The 24,346-nt window shown below is 40.7% G+C and overlaps 1 long non-coding RNA gene across 1 annotated transcript; it reads left to right on the top strand.

Annotated features, from left to right (window-relative positions):
* Positions 1–20,327: 20,327 nt before the first annotated feature.
* LOC308318839 lies at positions 20,328–21,178 on the top strand. Its single transcript, XR_013964377.1, has 3 exons — positions 20,328–20,660; positions 20,784–20,914; positions 21,062–21,178. It is a non-coding gene; the product is annotated as an uncharacterized lncRNA (long non-coding RNA).
* Positions 21,179–24,346: the final 3,168 nt, after the last annotated feature.

The raw sequence follows: 24,346 nt of genomic DNA, 5'->3' as shown, positions 1-24,346 counted from the left end.
GTGCTTGCGTGTGTGTGTGTGCTTGCGTGTGTGTGTGTGTGCTTGCGTGTGTGCGTGCGTGCGTGCGTGCGTGCTTGCGTGCGTGCGTGTGTGCGTGCGTGCGTGCGTGCGTGCGTGTGTGTGTGTGTGTGCGTGCGTGCGTGCGTGTGTGTGTGTGTGTGTGCGTGTGTGTGTGTGTGCGTGCGTGTCCGTCTGTTACCAGCTAATCTCCGGCACCGTTAAGATTGGGTGAAGATCCTGTTTTTCTGGTAACTTGAATTCTTGTTTTAAATACTAATATTTAAAAACTGTTGGCCTGCTCTATAGCTTTTCAATTAAATCACATTCACCACAAAGTGAGTTTATTTTGAAGAGAAGTAAGTAGCCTACATTATTTATATAGCACCTTCCACAGACTCCCAAAGTGAGTTTATTTTGAAGAGAAGTAAGTGCATTATTTATATAGCACCTTCCACAGACTCCCAAAGTGAGTTTATTTTGAAGAGAAGTAAGTGCATTATTTATATAGCACCTTCCACAGACTCCCAAAGTGAGTTTATTTTGAAGAGAAGTAAGTGCATTATTTATATAGCACCTTCCACAGACTCCCAAAGTGAGTTTATTTTGAAGAGAAGTAAGTGCATTATTTATATAGCACCTTCCACAGACTCCCAAAGTGAGTTTATTTTGAAGAGAAGTAAGCAGCCTACATTATTTATATAGCACCTTCCACAGACTCCCAAAGTGAGTTTATTTTGAAGAGAAGTAAGTGCATTATTTATATAGCACCTTCCACAGACTCCCAAAGTGAGTTTATTTTGAAGAGAAGTAAGCAGCCTACATTATTTATATAGCACCTTCCACAGACTCCCAAAGTGAGTTTATTTTGAAGAGAAGTAAGTGCATTATTTATATAGCACCTTCCACAGACTCACAAAGTGCTTTACATGCAAAAAGATACAAGCAGATACAAATTGCTGTACAATTCATCTCAAATAAATGACAATACAAGCATGAAGAGTCAATAAATATAGGAAAAATCTAAAAAAGAAAAAAATCAGGTTGAACCACATTCACAAAAATGCTTGTTCAAAGAGGAACGTCTTAAGGCTGTTTTTAAAAATGTCCACCGAGGCTGTGAGTCTCAGGGCTTATAGTGGAAGAGCGTTCCGAAGGCTGGTCGCTGCAGCCTGACATGCATTAAGTCACCTTTGTTTTGTTTTTTAATATCGTGGAGGGTCGGGCTAACAGACCCTGTTCTGCAGACCCAGGAGGGTGGGGCTAACAGACCCTGTTCTGCAGACCCAGGAGGGTGGGGCTAACAGACCCTGTTCTGCAGACCCAGGAGGGTGGGTGGGGCTAACAGACCCTGTTCTGCAGACCCAGGAGGGTGGGGCTATAACAGACCCTGTTCTGCAGACCCAGGAGGGTGGGGCTATAACAGACCCTGTTCTGCAGACCCAGGAGGGTGGGGCTAACAGACCCTGTTCTGCAGACCCAGGAGGGTGGGTGTTACAGACCACGGCCCTTTTGATTATTTGTCATTTGTTTAAGTATAATTATTATTTATGGTGGCTATATTTAATTAGGATAATAATTATAAGTTGGTATTTGGTTATTGTGTTTTATGGCATGTAACAAGTTGTATCTCTCCTACTGCAGTACTCAAGTGAATTGACAGACATGGCTCTGAGTGACAGGTCCCTGATTGGACCTTCCCCTCTGTTCCTTATTGGTTCTCCCCGACAACACCAGTTTCCTGTTGGCTGGGCACTCTTCCTGTCTCTGTATAAAAGCTCAGTTGAACTTGGCCTTCAGGAGGGGACGACAGCATTCAGCAGCAGAGACTCCATCCCTCTAGTCCTCTCTCGTGCCTGCCTTATTATTATTATGATTACTCTCGTTTGTTCTTGTTCATTATATTGTAAGTTATTTGGTTTTGTTCAGCCCAGTGCCTAGTGCTATTGAAGTTCTTTTCATCCTGTCTCCTCTCAAATTGTGTCATGTCCCTTCACCCTAGACGAAGGTCCATAACAGTGGGGCTAACAGACCCTGTTCTGCAGACCCAGGAGGGTGGGGCTAACAGACCCATGCATAGCTCTAAAAGTGAGCACCATGCAGTACCTTAACCCGTTTTGGGGGGGCGGGAACCCCTTTTGGTGTTAGCATCATGTTATGATTTAGCTATTTTTTTTTAATCCAAGAACGACTGACATAGAAACATGTCCAATATTCTACGCTGCCTGTAGATTGTCTTATTACCTTTGGAGCATAAGCCGAGGTATTTTCAGCTTTGTTTGGCGAAAATCAAATAGTCAGATGGTTTGTTGTTGAAGAGAAAAACAGGCCGCCATCACAATGCAAAACAAGAACCGCCTCCACAGCATGTTTCACCAAAATCTTTCACGTCAGGGACCCCCAAATTGACCCTAATTAGCCCTGCAGACCCCCATTTGAAAACATATGCCAGGGACCCCCCCCCAGGGACCCCCCCCCAGGGACCCCCCCCCCCAGGGACCCCCATAGGAGAAGATTATTACGGCTCTAGCAGTGACTATGAACCCGTTTAATTTCAAGGACCCCCAGTTGGACATGCATTAGTCTCTACGGACCCCCCATTGAATGGCATTTCTATCTCTGGGACCCCCAATTTATATCGTAACTCTGAGAGTGTTATTTTAACTCTGAGAGTGTTATTTTAACTCTCCTTTAAGTCCATTTGTACATCACGTCACCAGGTTTTTATTTCATCAAGTGAACAGTGGCTTTATTGACGACTTCTACTTGTAATGGTTCGTTTTGTCCACATGGGGGCGACAAAGACAATACAACAGGTGTAAACATGAACACACGTACAGCTCTATGAATGAGCATTATAGTGTTTATATAATCAAACTATAAATGCACCATCGTGCGTGCGTGCGTGCGTGCGTGCGTGCGTGGAAAGGGGATTGGCCGAAAATGTGATCTAACGTGCAGCACAGTGACATGTTGCACAATAAACATGGTATTTCATTCATATGCAAATTAACTGTACAGTAATTATGCCATAAGTTGTGTGGATGCTACATAGCGTTGTGTACTTCTTCTCACACCACTGCAGTAAAAGCAGCCCGTTACACAATTTAAACAATAAGAAAAGACTAAGCAATTCTTTTTGTATTCAATTTTATTCTTTTGATTAAACCTTTTTTTTACCCCTGTATTTCTTGAGTACATTTAACTCCAAACAGAAGAGTCTTTTACAATTAGGGGTTCTCAAAGTGGCTCCTAAAATGATACTGTTAATTTACAGAATGCACCGAGGCGTTCAGAACAATATGCATACAAATATCACTTGTTTAACTTCAGTTCAAATGTCATTTTGGTCCAACATTCTGATTAGATAAGAAAGAAAAGTTGGAAAGCAGTGAAAACTGCAGATTTACAACTCGTCACAACATGTTGTGAGCTTGTAGATCTTTTGCCCCTCCCCCTCTTCTATGAAATACAAATAATAATAATAATGTCAAACACTGAGGAGCCTGTGTGTGTGTGTGTGTGTGTGTGTGTGTGTGTGTGTGTGTGTGTGTGTGTGTGTGTGTGTGCGCGCGCGTGCGTGCGTGCGTGCGTTGGCATACAGTGTGAAGTATCAGTACTGTATACATGTGTGAACGCACTCAAACAAAGACATGCACGCACAGTCGCACGCACGTACGCACGCACACACAAATGCAGGCCCACACACACACGCACACACACACACACACACACACACACACACACACACACACACGCACACACACACACACACAGGGGAGCCACAACCCCTCTATACTATACCCATTAATTACTGTACATGTAGCTCCTCCTCCTCCTCTATCTGACTCACAGAGACACTGAGGAGCCATAGCCGTAGAAGAACCCGAACCCAACATACAGAGGTCCAGTGAACGTGGACTGGAAGGTGTGCAGGTGTGTGAGTGTTCTACACAGTGAGGACACTGTGTAGAAGGACACAGTGCCAGCAGCATGGTCTACATAGACTGCTACTCTGTTGGAGTAGGAGGAGGGACTGACAGGGAGGACAGTGTTCTCCTTATTGTGGCTCACAGAGTAGCTTTTACGAACACCATCACATCTCAGACTCCATGATTTATTATTCCCTCCAAACCAACTGTCATCACACTGTGTGGTGATATCTCTATGTGTCAATGCTACAAAAACACCTCCACTACACTGTACCTCACAGTAACAGCGTCCAGTCAGTTCCTCTCTACACAGCACCTGATGGTAGGTCTTAAATCTGTGTGGATGAGGAGGATGCTTCTGATCCTCTTCCACCATCCTCACCTTCCTGTTGTTCTCAGACAGAGAGAGGTGACTGGCTGCTGTGTTTGGATCCAGAGTGAGTTCACGCACATCTGATGAGAAGAACAACACAATACAGCACCAGTTTACAATCACACATCATCATAATAATAATAATAATAATAATAATAAGGGTATTAAATAATAATAATAATAAAAAAACAAAAACAAAACAACAAAAGGCGGCAGCGGCGGCAGCGGCAGCAGGGACGGCAGCGTGTGTGTGTGTGTGTGTGTGTGTGTGTGTGTGTGTACATCAACAGCACCTGTTTACAATCACACAATAATAATAATAATAATAATAATAATAATAATAATACTAATAATGATAATAAGGGTAATAAAGAAGAAGAAGAAGAAGAAGGACGACGACGACGACAACAACAACAACAACAACAACAACGACAGTGTGATTGATTAAAATGGCACAACGTGCATTTATAGAGAAACTGGGGACCTGAGACGCTTCCCAGCCTGGAGAATAGACTTTTCCCTAGGTCTAGTTGGTTTCGGTGAGTAGCTATACGTGGTTTCTTTCCTTTTCTGTAAAGTATAACCACTCGCACGGCATGGTGGATCATGGCTAAAGGCTAATAGACCCCAGGGATGCTTGCGGGAGATCCCTCGGTAACTATACGTCCGAAATACAGAGAACTAGGGTCCCGAAAGGGCTAAAGGGGGTCCCCAGGTGAATGATAGGCTATTAGTAATATAGTAGGCCTAATATATACCAAATGGACCCGGCCGTATTGGTCTGTTACACAGTTGATTTAGTTGAACAGCATGTAGCCTACTTTGGCGGGCCTTGATGCCGTCCTAATGACTGTTTTTACACTTGCTGAAAATAGCTGATCTGCAAGACCACAACACGCCGCAGCGCGACACGTTGTGAGCTTGTAGATCGGCTATATTTTCAGAATGCAACTCATTGTAAAATGACTTATACTGGATCCCTTGTCCACTATAGTCCCTTCCTAACATTTTAGTCTAGTTTTTATTTGTCGATGAAATTGTCAGTATATTTAGTCTTAGTTTTAGTCATCATAGCTTAGGTTTTATTTAGTTTCCATTTAGCTTTCATCGTCAAAAAGGTAGACGACGAACATTTTTCGTCTTAGTTTTAGTCGACAAAATCAACACTGGGAACCAATGATGCAGGGCTTTGCAGGCTATAAATGTGAGGGCCGGGACTTTATGTAACTTTTTTGAATACTTTTTACATTTTAAATAAAAAAAACCTCTCCCAGCAGGAGCTGATGCAGGAGAGATGCTGGACGACAATTGGGCCATCGCATGTGACGGCTACGCATCAGGAAGAAACAGAGACAGCTACAAAGCCAGTCAACACCATGCACCAAATGCCTATTAAAACATTTATATTGATGGCCTTTGTAAAATGTATGTATTAACTTAATCATTATATATACTGTATATGTATAATGTTATAGCCTATGACTTCTGCATCACTTCATGACTCATTAGCCAAGGAGGCAGCGGATCAGCGGTAGAGTGGGCGGTATAACGGCCGGTTCCCGGTTCAATCCCTGTGGGCTCCCCCAGAGTAAAGGTCATTTCACACTGGCGAATTAGCGTCTCTGTACACATATAAATGCGACGCGTATTGTGCGATTATATTCGCCAGCCCCTCCACTCCATATCCTCTCCTCCTCCTCCTCCTCCTCCTCTCCTCCTCTCCTCTCCTCCTCCTCCTCCTCTCCACTCCTCTTCTCCTGCCTTATGTCTTTCTTTCATACCCTGAAGAGAAGGCACTCAGGTGCCGAAACGTTGGTCTAAATAAAAGTTTTTCATATCGTGATTCGTGACTATATACGAGTTGTGTAAGTTTGTCTCCCGTCCCGTGGTCAGCACCTCTTCACAATGTGTGTGCAGCGTGCGCTAAAACCTCTTTTGTTTGTATTGGTATATATCCTACTATCCTTTCCACCACTTCTTGTCTTCTTCACTACCGTGATGTGGAGTCCAGAGTCATTTGGGATCGACGGCCGGTCGGCTGCTCACCCGTGCCGTCGGTAAAATTATAAATAGGGTGATGTCAGCCAATTTGGGCCACTTTTTGGTAATTTGGTAATTAAACTGAGAAAAAGCAATGCATGACACTAAATTTGGTTTATATTATTATTATTATTGACTGTTTAATATGTTTAAGTTAAATGTATATTAAATAATAGTTTAGTCCCTACAGCTTCTGAAACAAGCTGTCACATAATATTTTCAAGCATAAGCATAAGCATAAGCATTCATGTAAAATAAGCCACCTGATCAGTTTGATCACTGATCAGCTAAGACGGGCCACCTTTTTTTTAGCCTTGCTTTTTAAAGTTGAACAGCCAATGGATGCACATGATTCTCGCTACAAGTGTACTTGACATAAAACAGTCTATGGTTGTTATGGCGGGAGATGCAATGCATCACATCTTATGACGCAACAGATGAAATAATATCAGTCATATACTGTATGACTACTCAGGGTAAATGCCAGGTCAAAGCAATCTCAGTTGTCAATGATAAGGTGATCACGTAACAGGTCAGCTCCATATATGGAGATCTACGTGTGGCAGCGGGGGCAGTGTATTGAGTGTACTGGGTGTGATGAGGGCCCAGGTATAGGGCCGGCCCTTCATTTTTGGGCCCATTGAGGACTTTAGTTTTTGCTGGCTGCCGGGTGTGGCTGCACTAATAACTTACCCAGGGGGCAAAGGGGGTTGACCTGCATTTGTCATAACATACAAAGTTGTCCACCAGAAATAATATCTATGACCCATTAGGATCACAACCTTTATGGACAACCTGGTCAATTGTTGGGCGAAAGTCCAATATGGCCGCCCCAATATTAGCCCCTATAGTTATAATGGGGGGTGAATAGGGCAATATATATTTTTTTTAAATGGGCAAAAGAATACACCAATCAAATCAATTGTTTTGTCAAGTACAGCTGTGTCACTGTCAAGACACATGTGCTGTGTGCACATGATGTGCAGCATTGGCTGTTAAAACTCAAAGGTCTAGGAGGCAGAAACCTTATCTTATACAGTAGCTGGCTCATTTTACCTGATGGCCCACTTTACCTGAGACCACCTATACATACAGACCAAAGTTAGGTGTTAGCACACCCATGTGCCATTGGTCAGAGGTGTTAGCACACCCATGTGCCATTGGTCAGAGGTGTTAGCACACCCGTGTGCCATTGGTCAGAGGTGTTGCAGTTCGCCTGCGAATGTCTGCAAAATTCGACACCAAAAAACTGTCGCATTTTCGCACATTCGCACATTCGCCACTGATTCGCACGAATAAATTGCGTCGCTAATTTGCCAGTGTGTAATGACCTTTAGTGTGGAAGTGTGGAAGTGTCCTTGAGCAAGACTCTGAACCCCTAATTGCTCCCGATGTGCAGGTTGGTGCCTTGCATGGTTGCCTCCGACATCGGTGTGTGAACGTGTGTGAATGTAATGCACAATCTAATCCATGTAAAGTGCCTTGGAGATATATATACACACATACACACACACACACACACACACGCACGCACGCACGCACACACACACACACACACGCACACACACACACACACACACACACACACACACACCGTGTACTCACATTTTAAATAGTCTCGTCTGTTTCTGCTCTCTGCAGGAGACACTGATTGACCAGACGCAGCAGCAACTGGTCCTGAAACAGCAGCAACTGGTCCTGAAACAGCAGCAACTGGTCCTGAAACAGCAGCAACTGGTCTTGAAGCAACAGCAACTGGTCCTGAAACACCAACTGGAAACAGAGTCGACAAAATAAATCATTAATGTGACTGAAGAATGACCGAGATTACATTTGAATCTACAATATATCATGATATAATTGTGGAATGGAACAAAGCCATCATTAGTATCATTAACACTGACTCTGTTTGACCAGAATGGAACAGAGCCTTCATTAGCATCATTAACACTGACTCTGTTTGACCAGAATGGAACAGAGCCTTCATTAGCATCATTAACACTGACTCTGTTTGGCCAGAATGGAACAGAGCCTTCATTAGCATCATTAACACTGACTCTGTTTGACCAGAATGGAACAGAACCTTCATTAGCATCATTAACACTGACTCTGTTTGGCCAGAATGGAACAGAGCCTTCATTAGCATCATTAACACTGACTCTGTTTGAACAGCAGCTGCTCCATTCAAAGCTCAAAGTGAACTTTACTCAGGTATCTAGTTTGTCGCTTTCCGACCTGTAGCATGTTGTAGGGCTTAACACATGGATTAAAACAACAACAACTTACTCAACCCTGAGTATATCTAGTCTCTAAAAGACAACTATTCATCAGATTACTATTAAACCTTTTCATCTCACTCACCAGTCTGTTGGTTTGATGATGCGAATAGACTCTCGAGTTCAGCCCTCCGTTGAGACACTGATTGACCAGACGCAGCAGCAACTGGTCCTGAAACAGCAGCAACTGGTCCTGAAACAGCAGCAACTGGTCCTGAAACAGCAGCAACTGGTCCTAAAACAGCAGCAACTGGTCCTGAAACAGCAGCAACTGGTCTTGAAGCAACAGCCACTGGTCTTGAAACACCAACTGGAAACAGAGTCGACAAAATAAATCATTAATGTGACTGAAGAATGACCGAGATTACATTTGAATCTACAATCATGATATAATTGTGGAATGGAACAAAGCCATCATTAGCATCATTAACACTGACTCTGTTTGACCAGAATGGAACAGAGCCTTCATTAGCATCATTAACACTGACTCTGTTTGACCAGAATGGAACAGAGCCTTCATTAGCATCATTAACACTGACTCTGTTTTACCAGAATGGAACAGAGCCTCCATTAGCATCATTAACACTGACTCTGTTTGACCAGAATGGAACAGAGCCTTCATTAGCATCATTAACACTGACTCTTTTTGACCAGAATGGAACAGAACCTTCATTAGAATCATTAACACTGACTCTGTTTGAACAGCAGCTGCTCCATTCAAAGCTCAAAGTGAACTTTACTCAGGTATCTAGTTTGTCGCTTTCCGACCTGTAGCATGTTGTATGGCTTAACACATGGATTAAAACAACAACAACTTACTCAACCCTGAGTATTAAACCTTTTCATCTTACTAACCTGTCTGTTGGTTTGATGATGCGGTTAGTCTCATGACTTGAGCCCTCAGATCACGGATCTCCTGAGCTGCAAATGACAAATTAATATTTTCATAAAACATCAGCAGAACAAAAACAATCGTAATACAATATTTAATTTCCCACTAAAATCAAATCAAAATGTATTCATAAAGCACATTAAAATACAATAAAGCAACAAGGCAATCAAATACAATCAACACAATCAAGTACAATCAAATACAGTCAATTCAATCAAACACAGTCAGATAAACAAGCAATGAGACAGGAGGTGAACAATTTAAAAGCTAAATTAAGCTGTGATTAAAAGCCAAGTAAAAAAATGGTACCATTTAACAGGATGTTTTATTTTGAAAACCGCAATATTCACCTCAAATTAACCAGAAGCAGAATCGCCTAAAGCTAATGTTGTGATCGTAACTTTCGATCAAGTCATCATCAGAAGCATTAATATTGTAACCGCGAGGTCGCGACAATGTTATTAATGAGCCCCTAACGAGTCATCAGAAGCATTAATATCGTAACTTTAAGGTCGATCAATCAATCATGTTGAAAGCAGGGAATCATAGCTTCAAATTGACATATTGGTTGTTCAGTTTGACCTACCAGTTTTGGAGATATAGCTTATAGAGTATAATGTCTTGCAGAGAAAACAGGCTTGAAAGGTTCACTTCTGTGGACTCTATACATTACACCTAGCTACATGTTTAAGCATTTATTTCATATTTACATGTCGATTTATTTAAGTCGACACTTATTTGAGACTTGCTCTAGTATGTGAAGAGTTTTTTTTAATATAAACCAGCAACAGAACAAGACAACTGTAAACAAAGTATTTAGTAATCAATGTCTCACCACAAAATATGTATGTTTAGATAAACCAAGAATCACATCTAATATAAGTATATTAACAGTCCTTTGTGCAATCGGACAGATTTCATCTTACTCACCCGTCTGTTGGTTTGATGCAGTGTTACTGTTTAGCCTCTCAAAGTCAGCCTTCAGATCACGCATCTCCTGAGCTGCAATGACACATATTTATACATTTTTATAAACCAGCAACAAGTAAACGGTAGACTTTTATGTAGGTTTTTAATTATCAATTTCTCACCCAGTGTGTTTTCAGTGATGTCACCACCTTTTCCTTTTCCTGTCAGAACACACGGATAGAACATAAACGTTTGGATGAACCTCACAGACAGTCCTAGACGCATTGTGAGATTGTAGAGCGGTTGTAGCCATTATTATTTATTATTAAAACCAATTGATACAATACAGTTATAATTTGGTCATGATGAGATCTTGTTGTCTTTTAATTGGTTCAATGTTTATAAAGCAGGCACGCACGCACACGCACGCACGCACGCACGCATGCACGCACGCACGCACGCACACAATGATGCTGTATTGTATTGCAACACTATTGCTACACTAGTAGCCGCTACAGTATACATTATTATTTACAATAAACTTCATAGGCTACAGTATATGCTATTATTTACAATAAACAAACATACATAGAGTACAGTATTGTATACCACACCTGCAATCAACGCTGAACTAAGGACGGTGAAGGGGCTATAAGAGTTTAGCCTGGACTAAAATGTATTACAGACATGATATGGGATGCATACCATGCGTTACCACATTAACCTATACATTACACATCTCTTCTTTCACCTGGTGGTGCATGTGTTATCATTAACCTATCAACGTCATCTAACCTGCATCTTCTTTTACCTGGTGGTATGTATCCAAATCCCTCCGCTAGATCAAACCTGTTGACCTTCGGCAGGACACACTTCATGAGCTGAGTTTCGCTACCGGGATATGTCTGAATGATCAGGTCGACCACGTGCGTTTTCTTAGTGTTCTCCAGTTGGCATGTTTTCAGCGGCTGCAGACCCTGAACATTAGGCTTCTTAAGAAGCCAAATGAACTTGTCGTACTCCTCTTCCTTCAGCATCTCCAGAGCGTCCATGATACGTTCATGCAGCATGGTGGATATACCTACAAGCACATGATGTCAACGCGTCAGTTTCATTCTCTGAATGCTTTGGGTGTGAAGAGACTGAACACAGGCTTTGTTGTCTCCACCAGGCCGAATTAAGGCTGGGTGGAGAGAGTACACTGGAAAAACACTAAATCTTGTTAAGTATATTTGGCTTATTTCTATTCAAAATACCTCATCATCTTAATATAAGATACATCATCTATTTCTGTGAGATATAGGGACTTGTTTTCATACAGTTTAACTTGAATATCTTGCTATGTCATAAAATCTTGAAACGATCTGGTATTGAGTCATGTTTTAGATAAAACAAGCATATTTTGGCATATCACTAATTTTTAAGCTGTTTACTATTTGTAAAAGTTTTATATCAACTAATTTCAAGAAATAGACTTAGTTTTTTTTTAAATACATCTTTATTGGAAAGGTCAGTTTTTTCTTCCCCTAACAACAAAGTAGGCCTATGTGAAATGATGTCTGTGAGCTCATACTTAATTGGGATGTACTTTCTATTATTGAATGTTACATAGTAGTATGGCATATAATCAACAAGATTTCCAGCATCAACAAAAATATTGGCTTGAGCCTGGTTTTATTTGTTTAATACCAAGGTTAATAACCAAGGTTGACCAAAGTGCTGTACAGAAAAAAGGGTAATACTAATAACTTAAATGTGGACGTAAAGCCGCGGTCTGTGGTTCCCTTCACTTCCAGCGTGTAATGTATTTTGACCATATGCGCGTTCCGTTGTTTACAATGAGCATATCCGGTCCCGACCAGACTATGTAGTGTAGGCATAGAGTTATAAGTGTAGGCCCTATGAGTGTAGGGTACAGTTCCATTTTAGTTATCTTGAATTTGAGTTCCACTGCACAGAATTCAGGCAACAAAACGTAATATGTACATGCATATATGTTATAAGGCTATCATAAATAAAGTAAACGATGCGTTTTAAATTGATTTATGAATGAATTAGTATTACAACCCCCCTACTTTTTTTTAAATGGTAGCGACCCACGAGCCGAAGAAAGCCGAAGACAACCGAACGGAACGCGGCTCCGCCTCCTTTGATTGTCAGTATGAAACACAGCTGGGTCCACTAATTCAAATTGTAGTTTGTACCGGTAAGGTAATTCTGTTCACCTCCACCTAAGAACACACCGTCTTTCTTTCTCTGCGACTTCACCAACGGAACCTTATTTGAAACCAAACGTTATTGCTGGTAAGTTAAATACCACATGAAATGTTACTTTTGAAGTTGATCACGCGGTTTGAAAAATGTTATTAATGTCATTGTGTATTGTGCACATGTTTAGAAGCCAACAACAAGTGGAGCTAACCAGGCCAACTAGCCAGTTCTGCTAACATGGAAGACTTGGACGACGTTGCTGTGTCAACTTTAAGGGGTAATGCGTGCAAATATCTTTAAACAACATCAGAAAACTATTAATGTTATCCTAGCCATGGTTCATGACTCTCGTATTAATGTTATCCATTTATTTGACGTGTCTGCGCTAAATGCTATCGCGTTGTTTGTAAAAAAAAAAAACTTCAAGCTCACATCCAGACCAGCATATGTGTGTCGCGTTGTGAGTTTGTAAATCTGGTCTTTTTTACACATCTATTTTAAATTGGAATTAAGTTAGTTGGGCTGATGTGCTTCATGCCAAAACCTTTTGATAGCTGTAGGCTATAGTCTACACAAAACATAATCAAATCACTCTTGACCTGTCATCTTGTAGTAAAGTTCTAGTTAATCATTCTAATCTATTTATTTTTTGATGTAGGGCTAATATTTAGAATTCTATCTTGGGTCTTGGCTAGATGCTTAGATAAAAAGCCATGCCACCTAGTTGCCTGTTGCATTTATTACAGACCTGTTTTTAGCACTGTACAAATGGACCAGTAAGGATCCATTTGGTTCCTAATTATCAGTCAGTTAGCTGGTGACCACCAGATCAAATCACTCTCACTGATATTATAAAACATACACTTCTCATTTATCAGAGTTATTGCTAAAATATTTGCAGCTCCAGTTGTGTTGTATTAATGAAAACAAATTATTAATAAACAGTTATTTCTCTTCCTATTTCCCTGTAGCTGCCAACATCAGTGAGGCAATGATGGGCACCCTGACTCGTGAAGACTTGAAGGATCTTGTCCCAGGCCCAGAAAACTTCTTGAGGAGGAAAGCAGTCTGGCATTCATGTCATGATGATCGTGTTGAGGTCAGTTTCTACAATAATTAAGTACCAACCTGTATGTACTTTAATGATTTATTATACCACAAGAATTGTTGTGCTTAACACTAACACAATAATAATGCAAAACATGATCAACTATTATTACCGTTAATTACTTACTCCAATATCCTCTAGATTAGAGGTTAGCTGATGCAAGATTTAACCTCCAAATTAAACATGGTATACTTGTGCTATGCTGTCAGTGCAGTTTAACACAGTAAAAAGGAAATGTTGGTTTACCAGTAGTTAATAATATTTTATTTCATAGGAATCTGGCAGAGAAGACTCGGGGAGTTCTACTTCTGTTAACAAGTCACCACTGCCACAGACTTCCACTCCGAATCCTGTTAGAGGATGTACAGCTGCAAAATACACAACCCCTGAAAAGGTTGTGAAGATCTCCTTCCAAGACTACGTAGTACACACAGACACCGAACTTGAGCACGTCCGAAAACAATACTTTGAGTTGGCGAAGAAGGGTGAAGAGCAGACCTGCCAAATGTCCAAGGACCTCAGATGCCGGCTCATCCGTAACACCATGACCAGTATGATCGCAATCCTGAGGGCAAAGGGGGATGCTGAATCTGACAGATACCCATCAAAGCCAGAGGTTACAGCGATGGCAAGAAGAATAGTCCAGTACTACCCCATGCTGCAGGACCTGAACAACAACAATACATGGGTAAGTGAAATGTATCCAGTTGACTAAAGTGTTTAGTGTTTTAAGTGGAAATTACAATGCTTTACTTTTGTCTTGTACAGGCCACTGTGTATGGACAGCTATACAAAAGATTGCAGAACGTGAGATCCCCCCCAAAAGACTGTTCCAGAAGGCAGACCTTCCAAGAAGCGCCATCTGCAGCCAAAGGTGCCTCCTCTTGAGGAGCCACATTACTCGGATGACATTTCGAGTGACTCAACCCTCATTATCGACTCCTCCTCAGAGGGGAATACAAACCCCTTCCTTCCCTTCCTGGACTCTTCCATTAATGAAAGAGGTGATCTTCAAATGCACTGTCTATATACTGTATATTCTATTGCTATAGTATATCTCCAGATCTTTAATGAACAGAATGTAATTTTAAATATAGAGCTGGTGTGTGTGTGTGTGTGTCTGTCTGTGTTTTATAGCCAACAAGCCGGTGGACATTGACAGTCCTGACTCCAACAGTCCAGCAACAATGGCCAAAAGAGGTGATTTTCAAATACACTGTATATGTACTGTATATTTTATTTCTATAGTGTATCTCCAGGTCTTTAATGAACAGAATGCAATTTTAAATATAGGTGTCTGTGTGTCCTTTTTATAGCGAACAAGCCAGCGGACATCGACAGTCCTGACTCCGACAGTCCAGCAACCATGGCCAAACACTACAGAACCCTGCAAGTGTTGTACAAGAAGAAAAATCCAAACCACGAGTCTGTCTCTAAGCTCCTGGATTTGGAATTCAAAGCCAGAAGAGCATTCATTGATTCTGATTGCATTCCAGAGGAGCACAGATACGACAGAATTATGGAGGCATATCCTTGCTTCAATGTCATTGGACATGTAAGTGATTGTTGATGAGGCATAATTATAAACGTTTTGCCAATGTCCTCCTAAAGAATGCATTTAAATGTCTGTATTATATATTCAATATTTCATAGGTGATGGAGGAACTTCGCCGCATCCTGGACAGGAACAACAGCGACTACATTGGTCAACTGAAAGGAAGATGGAATGATTTCTGCCTGAAGGTGCAGTTTTATGGCGTGGCGAAAAAGTTGATGAAACCTCCAATGGGAACCAAAAGTAAGCACTTGATGTTGGGTCCATGTATCAAGTTAATGTGCAAGTGTCTTGTCTTTCTTTTTAATCTCCTGGCTGTCCCATCAATTGTTTAATGCATTGTAGATAATCGTGCATTTATTCAAAGTATAAATGTAAGGAATCTTTTCCTCAACAGTTCAACAGGCTCTCATGGTCCTCCGTGCACTGCCATCACTGTTCCCCTCTGCGGCTGCTGCTTCCAAGAAGCTACGGGACGCGACTGAGGCTCTTGTGCATGTCCTGGAGGTGAGCTGTGTACAACATTACAGTATATTTGCCGTATACCAGGGGTCGGCAACTGAGATAGGCCTAGGGCCAATATCATTCCCAGAGATTCCATGGTGGGCCGGGCGTCCGGGCGCGTTCTTTTTTTTTTAATGTTATGTTATAAATCCTTAAAAATGCATCGTGTGCATGATTTCAAAAGTGGTTTCAGGTTCTATTAAATAAGTATTTATAATTATTTTTTATAATTTTATTTCTAAATTATTTGGGTGGGGGGCCCAAACTGACCTGACTAGGGGGGATTTCTGCGCCTGGCCAGAACAAACAAAAAAAAGTTAATTTAATAAAAACACCAGTTCAGTAAATCATTCATACTGTAGCTTTACTAATATGTTACTGATGGCACCACCAATGTGAACATTAACATAATTAAACCGAATTAAAATCAGACCAAGATAAAAGATGAATCCAATTGATCATGGAGTGCTTGATTTCAGAGTCTCTTGAAACGAGGCTACATTAGATAAAATAATTTACTAACTAAATAAAAAATACAAGACTTTTGCATTGGGGGCGCTCGCTGTTATTTGTTCAGTCTGTTGCTTGATTGCAGAAAACATTTCAGCTGCTGCTAGTGAGCGAGATACAGACAACAACAATGGCGCTATCGAAAAGTTTGAAGAGAAAAGTTGACAGTGACACACACACACACACACACTCCCAGACGAGAGGCCCTTCCCTGCCTCTCTCTCCTGCAAGCACGCACGCACGTTGTCATGCTGTCAACATTAGCTTTAGCATGGTCTGTGTAGCATCAAGCTACAACTGACTGCTATATTTGTCAACCAAAACGGCCAGAGTTTTGCTTTTGCCCAATGCCCGATTCTGATCTAACACATTGTGGAGCAAATTAATTAATAACGAGCCCAACAGAAGCATTCAGCCTAGCTGACGAGTGCTCACAGCTCAACTCCCCAGCCCAGTGAGCCCACATACTGGTACACTAGTCTGCACACCCGCACAGCACAGGCTGACGGGCTCACTGGAGAGAGAGAGAGAGAGAGAGAGAGAGAGAGAGAGAGAGGGGGGGGGAGAGAGGCGGGGCACACTGACTGCCTGCATTCACATGCATGTGTCTCTCAACTATTCTGTCAAACTTCACAGTGCGTTAATCGCGCGTCAAAAAAAATAGTTTAAAAATAGGATTGTGCGTTAACTAGTTAATAGCACGTTAACTTTGACAGCCCTACAAAAAAAAGAAAATCAAAAAAATTAAATTCTCAAAATTATCTCACGGGCCAGATATTATTTCTGGCGGGCCAATTTCGGGCCGCCTGTTGCCGACCCCTGCCGTATACTATTCACCAAAAGCAACTCAATCGGATGTGTTTAAATGGTTATAGCTGAAGCTCCCGCATATAACTTCATCAGAATTGAGCTGGCTTATAGGTTTTAAAAATCCCACTTGTGTGAAGTGAGGGGCGCTACTATATTAAAGTCTAACTCATGTTGATTAGGTAAAGTGATGTAAAACAAACGGTGCCAACACAAACATTAAATTATCTTTATTGTTAATGGGATTTAATTGAATGTTTGTTAGAAACAAGATGACATACATTTTCCCTGCATTGTCAATGGCGTTTTTTAAAACACACACCTGTGTATATAGGAGGGGCTAGCGCCCCTCAAACACTGAAATGATCCTTGAAACAAAAGTGCATTACCTGATGGATGGATGTGTGTTTTGTGTTAAAGGAAAAAGAAGACCCCAATGCGTTCTTGAAGAAGCGTCCTCTATCCTGTCCTGTGCTGCTTGTGAGTCAGACTGCATCCTGGCTATAGGAGATGAGCCCGTACACACACTCCCAAAATGTGAGGTAGCAGATGGTGTTTTGTACCTTATGGCCTACTATTATACCCTACACCTTACATACCCCAAGTGTGTATCCACCCTGCTTTCTGTCATACAAACGGAGGTCCTCTTGGACAAAATCCATGAGGGAGACCTCACTTCATCTTACAAGAAGGCCATGGCTGATTGGAAAGCTTTCATTGGCCAAAACTAAAGCAATGGTCAGATGTGGACTTTACTTACCCCCCCTCCCCATCCAGATTGTATGCTAGGCTGCTGCAATCCAGCATTTTGTGTAGACTTGTGTGCCCCCCCCCCCTCCTCAGTATTTCAAATCTCCAACAGTTACATTTGAATGTTAACATTGGTCAGATGTTTGAAGTACTGTTACTGCAACTTAGCACAAGTATGCTACATTTAATTTGGTAATCTTCCCCTTTTGAAGCAATGCCTGCGTTTTATATTAATGTTTAAATAAATATACAGTAAGCACTTTGTACGTGTATTGAGGGACATGCCATTGTTCTTTGTTAGGCACGACCTCAATGTTATATTATGACATGTTCTGCAATTGTCAATATTGTTACATTGTATACATGTTTAGTTCACTTCAGTACACACTGAGCCAAAATGTAAAGCATCTAATGCCAGACAGTGCAATATTGTTATGTTTATTATTGTTGTGAAAACTAGTCTCCTATGTCCAGCTAATGGCTAGATTGGTGCTCCAGTCAATCAATATGGTGATGCTGTCAATACTGTGAAGTTATGTGATGCAGTGCTTTGCTGCTGTATTTTATAAAAGGTAAAATAAAATAAAAATGTTTAATGCAAGACTTATTTTAATTGTTTCAGCCTTATTTGAAGTAGACAATGGGTCTCATATCTAGGACAATATCACTTTTGTAGAGCTTGCAATAAGATGCATACACCTGAATTGAAACAACTAGGCTTGCCAAACTGGGCAAAATGTTTTATATTGAGACAAAAAGAATGTCCTAATACTAGTAGTAACACATGTTCAATTTGAGTATTCCCAGCTAATATTTGATCAGTCATATAACTTATTATCAGCTAATATAGCTAACAATGAGTTTTCCCCGCTAATTTCAAGTTGTATTTTTGTCTAGATAGCCCACATATTACATCTTATTTCAAGAAATCTTGACAAGCTAAAATATACTAGTTCCATTGGCATATTATTTTGCTTATTTTAATGATAATACATCTTGTATTTCATAATATTTTGCTTATTTCTTAAGTGGGCTTTTTCCAGTGTATATGTTTTGCACTGCCACTGCATTTTTTTTTAAATCTTAGCAAGAATTGCCAACTTATATCTAGCCATACTAGATTATTGATCTTGTTTTAATAATGATATACTAAACAAGAGAAAAATGTATAAGATAACTAATATTGTTTTTAGATTATATTTCTTTTTTCTCTTACTAAGTTATTAAATCTTCAATCAAATAATTGTACATGTACATCAAGCTAAAATTACTATCTGAGACAAGATTGCAGCCACAGTGTGACTTTTAAGACAATTTGTAGTAGTAAGTACTTATTTTAAGACTACCAAATAACTGCTTTCACATTACATATTGAAATGTTTCCAAACATCACATTTAAGGCCTTTTCAGAAGGGCAGCGACTGACGTGCCTAGTGATACATTTTCAATGAGAGGCACAGCCCTGTGAAATTGTCACATTCATGCTCATTTCGTGCACACGCCTGCATAGACTGGCCTGGATTGTGTTGAGCTTTATTTTTATTTTGATGCTACGCGTCCCTTGCCCCTCATGAGCAGACTATCCAGGTGACAACGCCTGCATCACACGCTCCCCCTCTGAAAGGACCTTTATTCATATGTAATTCAGTGCCGATTGGCTTTCAAAGTGCAAGATCAGAGTAGGCCCTGGCCTACATGGAATAAAGGATAGCAAATTGAAATCATCCCATAACAGGAAAGTTTATCTAAATATATATGTCAGTGGATCTCAATGTGGGGTTCGGGGACCCATTTTTACAGGTCATTTTTTTGCGTATAATATTTTTCTTACCATAGTTCCATATTACAATACCTCCAAATTATGGGTCACACTCGCAACTGTAAACAATAAACAATGATATTATTGCAATCCTAATAAATATACTATAGCCTACCTTACTGTGAAATAAATATCCCTTTGACATTGCTATGAAAAATTCCTGTCAAAATATTTAGGCCTATAATAATACATTAAGTTGTAGTAATGCACTGCTCATAATATTGTGCGTGCGTGTGCGCGGCGGTGGTGGTTGGTGTTTGGTTGGTTGGTTGGGTGGGGGGGTGGCGCTGCGTGACAATGCGCATCTGACGTAGGGAGTAGTGACGTCACTTATCAGGAAGTGTTTGCATCGTTAGAAAAAGCCCGTGCAGCAGGCTGGAAGTTTGGAAGCTAGGAAGGATACTAGCTGCAGCACTCATCAAATGTAATTTTGCCTATGCATGCGCCTCATGGTAGTGTAGTAATCTGTAGTAGTTTAGATTGTAATTACGTTGATGTACTACCCTGTATGTAGCACATCGTCATTACAATCTAAACTACTACAGACCTCCCAAAATAAACTAATTGGACTACTTCTACACCTCACACCTATAGCATAACCTCTGCTCATTATGTTAGGGTGGGATGGCTCAGGGTAGAGGACAGAGTACAGCAACTTGCAATGGGCCTGGTCTATAAGATACTCAGGGGACCAGTGCCCGCATGTACCTGTTGTACTACTTCAAAGGCACAAAAATGGCTATCAATAAATTGCAACTCCTTACCTTCCCTCAAAACTGCCATAAAAAAATCACCTGTCTGCAATTGCCCTGAGGACATTTTGTGCTATCCTTTTAACATTCTTGTACAATTGCACTGCTGTACTTTCTGCAAAATGTTAATTAAGTATTCAATTATTTAAAAAAGGCCACGTTAATAAGGGGAAAAAAGTGCAGGAGATCGGCCAAGGGTTCCCACATCTATCCACTCCAGGCATGGTAAGTTACAAATAAGTTTACATATGAGTGCATATACCGATATGTTATAACAATTGCATTGTTCTAACAATATTTTATCAGTTTGTCAGCTGACACATTTGATTTTGTTTTCCTCCATTTTAGTTTTTTTTAAAGATTGCACAAAACTTAGTCTTGCATGGAGAGGCTGGGCCAAAAACTCCTGACAAAAAAGTTCCTGTACCTGGCAAGACGCAAAGGGAAACTAACCTCTTCTCTTGATGGATTAACACACGGTAATATATTATTGTTATATTGTACATCAGACTATGCAAATGTCTATTTTAGCAGGTGTTTTATTTTGTTACTAAATGACATAATCACAGATATGCCATGCCACATTAATACATTCCACATATTGATATAAAATTGTCTTCCTACAGTTTGGGGGAACTTTCCCTGAGCCAGCTACCGACACTGCTTCTGCCAACAGTGTACAAAGTTGGGCGAAAAGTGTACCAGCACACTATCGAGGAGTCCAACTTTGTGTTCCACCATAACATAAGCCTGTAAGTTCCTCTGCATATCTAAATGGAAATGTTATTAATTTGAACCACTTGAACCCAGCAACAATATTCTCAAAGAGATTTGGTGTAGATGGGAAAACCGTGCCAGCTCCAAGTGCAGTGCCAAGCCATGTCCAGTTTAAGTGGTTAAGAATGTGCCTGTACTGCCTGTTATAGAATTATTCAGAATACTGTATCAGACTGAAATCAGTGAACAACATTATCTTGCTTATACTCTTTGCTTTTTGACAGTCTTTTACATTGGTCTATGTATCTTTTTTGTTTGTCTTTCTCAGGTTGGAACAAACTTGGTGCTACCTCAATCAGGCGACGGCGTCAAGACCGTACCCATATGTCCTGTCACCATCTCCTTCATCAGGACCTCAGAGGGGTCCTTGAAATTAGGAGGTTTGATAACGAAATGCATCTTTACAGAGTGGTCAGTTACTCAGTCAATGCCCACATCTATGGGTGAAATATTGTAATGCTCTGTGCCTATTGCATTTTGACAACATTCATAACAGTCATCTGTCTACCAAATTGTCTATTATACCTTTCACTGATTAACCGGTAGTTGTTAACTTGTTACAATTGAGACTAAGTCACTTAACATATGACTGCATGTTGTATGCCAGCAATCCCCCGGAAATCTAAAATGTACTCTTAATATACATACTCCGTATTTTGCACTACTTAGCCAAGACCCAATTCCTTCTCAAAATGCAATATGCACTGAACATCCCATTTTTGTACAACTTCAAAAATGTCTACTATTATCCATGTTATGAATGTTAAATTTAGATGGCCACTGTTTGATTAAAAAAAACAAAGCATGCATTTTGTTAACGGGCCAAGAGAAATAATTTGAGCAGGGATGTAATGTCGCCACTTAATTCAATTTCAATGCACTTATAGCACCTTTAAACCAGTGGTTCTCAACCTGCGGGCCACTGGTCCATTGCAAGTGGGACCCACATTAACTGGCAAAACACATTTTAAAACATTTATATAGAAAATATATTTTAATCAATCCAAAATTGTTTACGGTGTTACAAAGAAACCTGCACCTGGCCACTTATGCTCCAGAGCATCAGATGGATGCTCTGGAGCCCATAGTCTGGAAAAGGTTGAGAACCACTGCATAAAGCACTTATGTGAAGAGCACTTTGTTTTTTTATTAACATTTAATAAATGTTGACAAAGTCAATTATGCCTTCATTTCTTTAATGTGAATGCCTTTAGGATTTTAAGACAGGACAGCTCATGACAACCCTAGAATGAAGAAGAATCACCTTTTTAATAGCACTTGTTTTAAGATCATTTCACCTCAATTAAGTAAAATTACCTGTGGAAGAAGAACTGACAAGCTAGTTTTGAGTGCATTTTAATTAATACAGTGCTTGGGATAAGTTGTTACAAGCTAGGTATGAGAATATTTGACTTAATACAGTGCTTGGAATGAGTTTTAACCACTAATTTGAAGGGATTTGCAAGCTAGTTTTGAGTCCATTTCACTTGATGCAGTACTTGGGATGAGTTTTAACCACTGATTTGAAGGGATTTGCAAGCTAGTTTTGAGTCCATTTCACTTGATGCAGTACTTGGGATGAGTTTTAACCACTGATTTGAAGAGCGTTGTAAGCTAGTTTTGATCTGACTTATTTCAGTGCTTGGATTAAGGGCCGATTCATATTTCATACTCCTATTTTAGAGCCGAATAAAAGTCGGTTCGGCGCTGTAGAGCCTACAATTTGACGTCATTTGAGGTTCGGGGGGGGGCGGGTACCGTCCTAAAGTTGCTACTGAAAATTTCTGACGAGCCGAAATCATTTCGGCACTACAGCGCCGAAACAGGAGTATGAATCGGCCCTAAGTATTAATCACTTATATAAAGAATTCCCTGCTTCACTAATGCCTAGACATTTGTTCTAAATACAAGAATTCTTACCAAGTACGATTCTCTTACTACACTGGCAGATTATTTCACTTGTTTTTAGTCCATTTCATCTCAAATTGTATTTTTTTCTTCTAATATCGAGACTGTGTTTTTTTGCTTCTTATTCCTTGGCCCCTCTTATCGCTATCAATTTTTACTTTATTGTTTTATATCATTTCTTTTACAAAGTGGCAGATGTGTATAGAGTCAGTGAGTTGAGTTCTTACCTGTGCGACGGTCGTGCTGTTGGTCGGTCACTCCTCGCGTGTGGAAGGAAAGTATTCACACTGATGAAGCGGCGCTGCTTATATGCAGTGAGGCAGAACAGACCGACTGAGAGGTGTGTCTCGTGCGACTGGTTCCACCACATCAGGTCCTACTGGGTGTCACGGCCCCTTGGCCTGGCCTGCAGGGCCTATGCTGTGTATGTATATGGTGTACTGCCCTGTCTCAAGATTCAAGATTCAAGATTGCTTTATTTTGTCATCATTTCCAACTGTAGCAGCAGAAAAAAACAGCATCTCCTGAGCTGCAATGACACATATTTATACATTTTTATAAACCAGCAACAAGTAAACGGTAGACTTTTATGTAGGTTTTTAATTATCAATTTCTCACCCAGTGTGTTTTCAGTGATGTCACCACCTTTTCCTTTTCCTGTCAGAACACACGGATAGAACATAAACGTTTGGATGAACCTCACAGACAGTCCTAGACGCATTGTGAGATTGTAGAGCGGTTGTAGCCATTATTATTTATTATTAAAACCAATTGATACAATACAGTTATAATTTGGTCATGATGAGATCTTGTTGTCTTTTAATTGGTTCAATGTTTATAAAGCAGGCACGCACGCGCACGCATGCACGCACGCACACGCACGCACGAGCAGTAGTTAAAAGACAGCACAGGCTCGTACAATAATACATTTCTGTCCTGGCACTGACGCTCCTGTACCGTTTCCCAGAGGGCATGAGGGAGATCAGGCTGTGAGAGGCGTGCGGTGGGTGGCATCCTTAGTGATACCAGTCTGTGTGTTTCTCCCACAGATCATGTGGGCGTCGGCCCACTTGAGACTCCTCATTAGGTGCATTAGGAGCACCTGATCAGTGCTCCTGAAACCCTATAAAGAGGGCTTGCCAGCCATTCTCTTGGTCCCACTCCAGATGACAGCAACCTCTCTGTTTAATGCGCCTCACTATTTGATTTGCACACTCTACAACACA

The sequence above is a fragment of the Protomyctophum bolini genome (assembly GCF_963924005.1).
Source record: "Protomyctophum bolini genome assembly, chromosome: 7".
NCBI classification, from domain to species: Eukaryota; Metazoa; Chordata; class Actinopteri; order Myctophiformes; family Myctophidae; genus Protomyctophum; species Protomyctophum bolini.
The sequence above is the reverse complement of the archived record's forward strand: the minus strand, read 5'-3'. Positions and strand labels throughout refer to the sequence as shown.